This window comes from Euphorbia lathyris, chromosome 3, assembly GCF_963576675.1.
Source record: "Euphorbia lathyris chromosome 3, ddEupLath1.1, whole genome shotgun sequence".
NCBI classification, from domain to species: domain Eukaryota; kingdom Viridiplantae; phylum Streptophyta; class Magnoliopsida; order Malpighiales; family Euphorbiaceae; genus Euphorbia; species Euphorbia lathyris.
Genome location: NC_088912.1, coordinates 13,582,318 through 13,590,433, shown reverse-complemented (window position 1 = coordinate 13,590,433; position 8,116 = coordinate 13,582,318). Strand labels below are relative to the sequence as shown.

Sequence of the window (8,116 nt, the reverse complement as noted above, 5' to 3'; positions counted from 1 at the left end):
TATAACTACGCGTGAAGTACACCGCCCAATCAGATACTACTATATGATGGTAACTTTCTATTTCAAGGCTTGTTTTCATACTAGGGATGGTAACGGGTAGAGTACTTGCGAATACTGTAAATCTCAAAGGCTTATCCGATTATTTTTTAATTACCCATACCCGTCCTTTCAGTTAAGAATCAATAAATAAAACAAAAAATATTACAAATTTAACAAACTATAAATTTAATAAATTATCCATCTAAAAATTTATAAAATTGAACCCTAATCAATAAAAATAAAGTAATTTAGTGGTATCACTCAATGGTTAAAGAACAAAATGACGATGTTGAAATATAACGTCATAACTGGTCTAATTCTTCTCACCTGGCCCTAAAAAAATAAAAACATTTATCTTGAAATTGAAAATGAAAGATTCTCTGCTGTATTTCATATTTCTACCTTATAAAAGACCGTCTCAGCCTCCGTCTTTCTCCATCAGCTCATCCAAAAAATGTTCCAGGCTCTCAAACTCAGCCCTCTGCTTCTTCTTCTTCATCAATGGCACTTCGTAAATTGTTCTCGAAGCGTCTCTCAGGAAGTTACACGGCAGTGTCTCTTCAACATTCTCCAATCTCTTCCCATGCCTCATTACAACAGTACCCCCAAATGCAGCCAAATCAAACTTCCACAAAGAGTATCTCAACTCGCTGGAATCCACAGAGAGAGGATTTTTCTGTCGTTTCCTTCATCGAAGATCAATTAACGAGCTGCCTAAGTTCCTTTCCATGCATGTCGAGGAGAAGCTGAAGGAGAGACTCAAAAGCATCACTGGAGATTGAATCCGCTTCGATGGACTAGTTCTTTCGACTCCGGCGAAGGAATCAGAGGCTATAGATCTAAGAATATCGGTTGAAGAAGCCAGGAAAATCTTGAGACTGTCTCAGATGGAGAAGTTGAAATTGAAGCTTAGGCAAATTCCCGAAAGCTCAATTCAATATCATGAGTTCGTTCAGATCTGTGTTGAGGAGTGTGGAAACGAAATCGAAGGTGTTGAGTTTGCTAAGAAGTTGGATCAGTGTGGAAATGTGATCGTTCTTGGGAGTATTGTGTTCCTCCGCCCCGAGCAGGTATAACTGGTTATTGTTTTGTTTCAATTTTTAATTTAGATGTTCTTAATTTTAATGGTGATATTAACAGGATTTTGTGATTCAATTAATCATATGAGTGCTGGTTCGGCCGGAGAAAGGCGGAAGAAGAAAATAAGTAGTCATGCATAATAGGTTCGACTTAGACATTCAATATTGGCCAAGCAGAGCATAGTAGTTTGGATTCTGCACAGGTATCTGTTTTAAAACCACAAACATAATGACAGATTTTTGGAAACTGATACATGCACAAGTGGATTTTTTTGGATAAAGATAAAATTTATTTTTTAAAACTAGATCAAAATAATATATACTAATATTAGGAACTAGGCTTAATGCATTCTTCACCATTAGGGCTAAGGTATCAAAATAGGCTTAAGGTTTTTAGAAAAGTATAAATTTAGGTTCCATATACAAAAATAACACCAATATATGCTTACCGTTTAAAAAAATGTACCAATTTAGATATTGATAGCAAAACGTGACCCGTTATTCATATTATTCAGTTAAGATCTTTCAATTGTATATGGAGAGAGAAGCCAGAATTTAATGGATTAATATGAATGATGTGTCACATTTCGTTATCGAGCCTAAATTGGTACTCTCTTTTAAACGTTAAACCTGCATTAGTGCTATTTTGTACATGAAGTCTAAATTGATACTTCCCCAAAAACTTTAAGTCTAGTTTAATACGTTTTCCCTGAACTTATATATTACTTAAAATAAGTTAACAGTCAATTTTTCTGAGACTAAAAATATATTAAACATAGAAACTAACATGTTTCAACAGAAAAGAGCCATCAATTATTAGAAACCATGTTAATTTGACCATAAAATGACAACATAAAAAACTAAATTATGTTTGAAATATTTCACTCCAAATGAAATGTGTCTCTAATGACATGTTGTAGTTAATCCTTATCTCATGTCTAATAAAAGGCTGCAAGTGGCTTTCATGCAATCCTCTTAGGTGCACTTGATTCCCTCCTAACAAACAAACAAATATAAAATTATGCTGTTCTGATTAACCACATTAAAACATTTTATTTTCTATGTTTGAGAGGTGGCTAAATCAATTCAGAACATAATTACCCAGTCAATAGTATATCCTGCTGACTCAAAAAGAGAGCAATTGAAAGAAATGGAGCAGCAAAAGGCCATGATTGACAAAAAGGCTCGAGCCCAGGTTCGAGGAGAGCTATATTGTGGACTTGGGTTCTTAATGGTTCAAACACTTGGGTTTATGAGGCTAACATTTTGGGAACCCAGCTGGGATGTTATGGAACCCATTTGTTATTTTGTAACCTCGATTCACTTTGGCCTTGCATATATGTTCTTTCTGAGAACCTCCATTGAGCCTTCCTTTGAGGGCTATTTCCAGCGCGGATTCAAGACAAAGCAGAAGAAACTTATGGAAATTCATAATTTTGATCTTCGTAAATATAATGAACTCCGAAAAGCTTTTTATCCGGACCAAGACTACAACTTTCCTTACTCCCATTTTTATAAGTCTGGAAACGGAGTGTGAGCCCATTAATGGACATAATAATAATGTATCCAGTAATGAAAATGCTAGAAAGACAAAAAAAAAAATTGGTTATAGTTTACAAGTACATACACCTGTGGATGACAAGTTTTTCCATTTTAGTTGAAAGTTTTAGTCCACTTGGTGTAGTAGCAAGATATAACAGTAAAGAATAATAAATGAATACATGTTATGTACATGTAATTATTAGGATGCGTTTATGAGTTCCTTTTTTAATAGCATTTTGTTACCATTAACAGGTCCATTTAGTTTACCTCCTCTATGATGTTGTTGTTGGTAAATCAAACAGGAGGTATGTAACGAAGGCCAGAACTCTCATTTTTAATCTAAAAAGGTAAACATTGGGAGAAAATAGGATAACAAAGACTCTGAGATATACAATCAGATATGTAACAACATTTCCTAAACTACCAACATTCTGCATAGAAATAGAAATATTTTTAAACCAAGGTAAAAATGAAAATAGCATGACTCATAACCAAATAAGAATTCAAGCGAGAAACTAAAATTGGAGAATCTCTTGTAGAAGCTGTACAAGCTAAGATAGATGGAAAAAATGATGTAGAAACTTATTGAATTAATTGGGAATTGATACATATTGTTTCTACTCTAAACAACAAAATAACTTAGAGAACATCATAGGAATTTCAAAGAAAATGGATAAGGTCAACACACAAACAAAAGGACAAAATACGACAACAATCTCACCTATCAACCTACAATTGTCTGGCATTAGGAAAAGCAATGATGATACAATTAAGAGATACAACTAAGTAAAACAATACAACACATTACAAAGAGAGATGAGTCTCAGGTCTTTCATTAAATCTGGAGCCTTACATTTTTCGACTAAAACAATAATGGTGTCATTTAAATTAGCAGGAAATTCACCTCCCAAGCTAACTCGAATAAGCACTAAAGATATCACGACCAATGCAATGCCAAAAATGCTGATAAAATTCCGGATTGAGTCTATCAGGCCTCGGGGATTTATCAGGTTGCATCTAAAACACTGTAGTCTTAAATTCTTCATAAGTAAAAGGGGGCAACAAGACCATGATTCATATTATCAGAAATAGATTGGGGTAAAACATTTAATGTATCAGCAAACAAAGTATGAAAATTACAAACATGATTACTCTACTCGCCTAGGTCCTCAATCACCCTCTTTTCGTCATCCCTGAGAGCTGTATTAGGATTCTATTTCCGTCGTGCTTTAATGCAAGAGTGATAAAATTTTGTAATGAGGTCACCATCTGTAAGCCAAAACACCTTCGCCCACTGCCGCCAAAAATTTTCCTCCTGTTCAAGGAGGAGATTCAACTGTTGTTTTGATGCTAGAACCTGTGACACTGACTCTACATCCTCCTCATCACTAAGCTTGCTAATCAGGCCCTTCAATACTCATTCCCTCTTCAAAAACCAACTTTGATGTTCAGAATGAAGAGAGAGATGCGACTCTAGTATTTTTTATGTTGGTTCGTTGTGTCTCTCAACTCTAGGGGTCGTGCTTCTCTAAGGGGGACAATTAAAGAAGAATGAAGAGAGAGATTAAGTTCATTTAAATGGTTTACTGCTTCTGTTGCCGAGTAATTATTTATGTTCTTTGTATTTTCAGCATAATATGTTTTTTCTAATTTCTTTTCCCAAAATTACAATGAAACTTGTTCTGTTTCATCTGGAACAGCAAGGGAAGTATATAGAAATAATTTTGTGAACCAAGTGTTATCTCGATATCAACTAGTAGTAAACTAGGCAGTAAATGTAACAATATTGATTAATTTCGTTTTCTTTCACAACCTTACAAACCATTTTGTTGTTATTATTTATCTCAATCTCGATCTCATTAATCTTTATAATTATCTTCATTTCTTCATTTTTGTTTGGTTTAATATATCGTCTGCATCTTGAATTTGTCCAAAAAAACTTGATGTTTGTTTTATTTTTGGCATATGATATATTAAACCAAAAAAAAGCAAAAAAAAAATGAAAAAATGAAGATAATTATAAAAATTCACAATAATGAGATTGAGAACAAGAAAATGGTTTGTAAGATTATGATAGAGAACGAAATGAATCCATATTATTACATGCACATCTCCAGATAGCAATTTTCGTGTTTGCACCCGCACACACCATACAAGACAAGCTAAGCTAACATTATTTTGCAAGAAAACTAAAGTATCTACCACCATTATTTTGTGACCCAAGTTTGTGAAAAAAAAAAATTGTATCACTAATTACATGGAATGGTCCAATCTCTTTTATTGCTCCATACCCCAAAGATGAGCACCCACGTCGTGCATAAGACAACTCAGTTCATTATGTACTTTATTAAACGGATCGAATATTGTCTGATTTATTCCCAAAAAAAACAAAGAATTCTAATTACTTGCCACTTTAAATGTGCATTATAAATTCAATACGGCATTCGATAATGAGTTAGCAAATATACCTTTCATACTTTAATACTAAAACACAACGATGCATTCATTTCTGATGCAACTCTCATAATGAGTTAGCCAATATGTCTCTCATTGTCACCCGAAAACAATATATGCTCAAAGGAATGTTAATAACGATTTTCAAAGTTTTCTTAAAATTAAATCTACCATTGTATAAACAACTCAAAGCATTTATAAGGGTCATTATTTACAAATGCAGATCTCAGGTCTCTTAAAATCAAATACACCAGCGCCATCAATTAAGATAAAACATGTATCTCCAATTTCAGATCTGAAATTGATGTGATATCAAAAGCACAAGAGCATGGAACAAAGGAGCTTGGAGTTAAGGAGCCTAGTAGAAGCATGAGGGATCCATTGGAGCTGTCAATTGGACCTATGACGAAGAATCGTGCAAAGAAAGACCAACAAATGCTTAATGGACTCATCTTGAGCTTCTTTAAACAAGGAATGAATTCTAGCGAAGTCATTAAAGATGGTGTGTTTTTGTGTTGTATCCAAGCCCAAGCCCATAATAGTGATATGTAAAAAGGTTGATCATATTTTAAGAGAAGCTTTGGACTTGCATGTGTTTGGCATGTGCAAAACCCATTGGGACTCATTAAAATTAATGCTATAACCTTATAGGTTTGATTGGGCTTATTTCTAGCTAATTAAAAGGCCCAAATAATGTTAATTAGTGGGCTGAAATTGGGCTCTAAAGGACAAAAACGAATTTAATGTTTTTCCTTGTCTAATTAGGATTTCTTTTACCTTGGTGCACTAGGATTCAACTTCCTTTTTAGTTTAGGTTTAGGTTTATTTTGTAGCCTATATAAAGGCTTGTATTCTTCATTATTTTCATCAATCAGAAATCAATATTTTTATGAACAAAAGTTCTTCTTTTCCTTTGGGAATTATTTTCAATCCGGGATTGAATTCTTTATTGTGAGCTTGAGAGACCGGGTCATCATTCTTGCAATATTATCTTGATCGTGAACAAGTATTTTGGTAAGGTACTTGTGAATCGCCAAACACTCAGGTTCCAATTTAATTATTCGAAGGTGTAAGGTCAGATCTCCTTTCATTGTCTTTAATTCTCTGGGATTGGTTTGTTATCACCAATTTATGTTTGTTATTTGATTCTATTAATTCCTTAAGATAGATCGGGAAAACTTGTTGATTTGGTTATTATCTCTTTTTCATAACCAATATCACATCAATTGGTATCAGAGCTTTGGCTCTTAAGGAATTTGTTGTTTTTGTTTTGTTTGTCGAAATTAAAAAAAAAAAAAAAAAAAATTACCCCAATCTAGAGTCTTTAATTATTGATCGAGTTCCTCATATCTTTGCATCTAGTTATTTAGGTTCTTAGTTGTAGCGAACTGATTATTTTTGGATTCTATTCTTAGTAGCCAAACCCATTTATGTGTGTGAATTTCTTCAATTTTTTTTTGCATGCTAAATCATTAGTGCAAGTTTAATTTGTTAATCAATTCCAATCTAGTTTAAAAAAAAAGGGAAAAAAAAAAGAAAAAAAAAGGAAAAAAAAAGAGGAAAAAAAAGGAAAAAAAAAAAAAAAAATCGGCTCATTGTTTGTACTAAAGTTACAAGTTTTCTAGAATTTGCATGCTAAACACACATTCTTAAAATTTCTTTCAAACATTTGTCTCTTCTTCGAAAATCGTCTTTTATTCTATTCTTAGTGTGCTAAACTTTGGTTATCGTTACAATATTAGTCTTCTTTGCTTCTAGTTTCTGCTCTACTTTATTTTGTCATTCTTTTGCTTCATTGGCATTTATATTACCCGAGATAATCCTTGTGATCTATCAAGATAATATAAAAGAGTGATTGAACCGGTTGTGAGGTACTTCTTTTACTTTCTTTTTCTTCTTTTCTTGCTTTAGACTAGATTTCACTTTTCTTTCATTCTTTATATATTTTGTCATGTCTAACGAACCTAAAAAGGACAACGTTAACGATGTTGATTCTAAAGAATGGCAACAAGCTATTGTAGGTGAGATGAAGAGGTTAGGGGCTATTGTGGCTGATTTGGTTTCAAACCAAAAGAAATCAAGCCAAAAGAAAGGAGGACGCGGGAGATTGAATTTTGATGATGAACTATCCGAGTCTGAAGAGGAGGAGCAGTTTGGATACCGAAAAAGGGGTAACGATCGAAAAGATAGTAATCTTAATGCTATCAAACTTAAAATGCCTACTTTTCGAGGAGCTAGTGACCCAGAGGCGTATCTTGATTGGGTACGAAAGGTTGAAACAATCTTTGACATACATGAGTATTCCGAGGAGAAGAAGGTGAAACTTGTAGTATCCGAACTAACTGAATATGCGGCTGTTTGGTGGGACCAATTAAAGCGCACAAGAAAAAGAGATGGTGATGAACCCATAAGAACATGGGGTGAATTGAAGAAGGTCATGAAAAAGAGATTTGTGCCGGCTCACTATTATAAGGAGTTGTTGAAAGAACTCCAATCCATGTCTCAAGGTAACCAATCTGTTGAAGATTATCACAAACAATTGGAGATGGCACTAATCCGAGCTGATATACAAGAAGATGAGGAAGCTACCATGGTTAGATTTCTCATGGGAATGAAGAGGGAGATTCGCAACCCTCTTGAGCTACAAACTTATTTCCACATGGACGAGATGCTCCATAAAGCGATAAAAATTGAGAGACAACTTCAAGAGGTTGAGAAAGGGAGATCAAAGTTCAAAGGCACTACTTCCACTCCATGGAAGTCAGATCCAAGAGGTAATTTCAAAACTAAATCTGAATTTAGCTCTAAAAGTGACCAAACGCCTCAGGTTGATTCAAAAGCATTTGGGAAGTTGCAAATTGGTGGAACTACTCCAAAATACAAAACTACTGAAAAACCCACAAGAACTCGTGAAATTGTGTGTTTTAAGTGCCAAGGGAGAGGGCACTATGCAAGAGAGTGTTCGAATCAAAAGGCGATGGTTATGAAGCATGGTGAGTTAA

General features: G+C 34.1%; 1 pseudogene; it reads left to right on the top strand.

Moving 5' to 3' along the window:
- Positions 1–540: 540 nt before the first annotated feature.
- On the top strand, positions 541–2,655 carry LOC136222535 (calcium uniporter protein 4, mitochondrial-like; annotated as a pseudogene).
- The last annotated feature ends 5,461 nt before the right edge of the window (positions 2,656–8,116 follow it).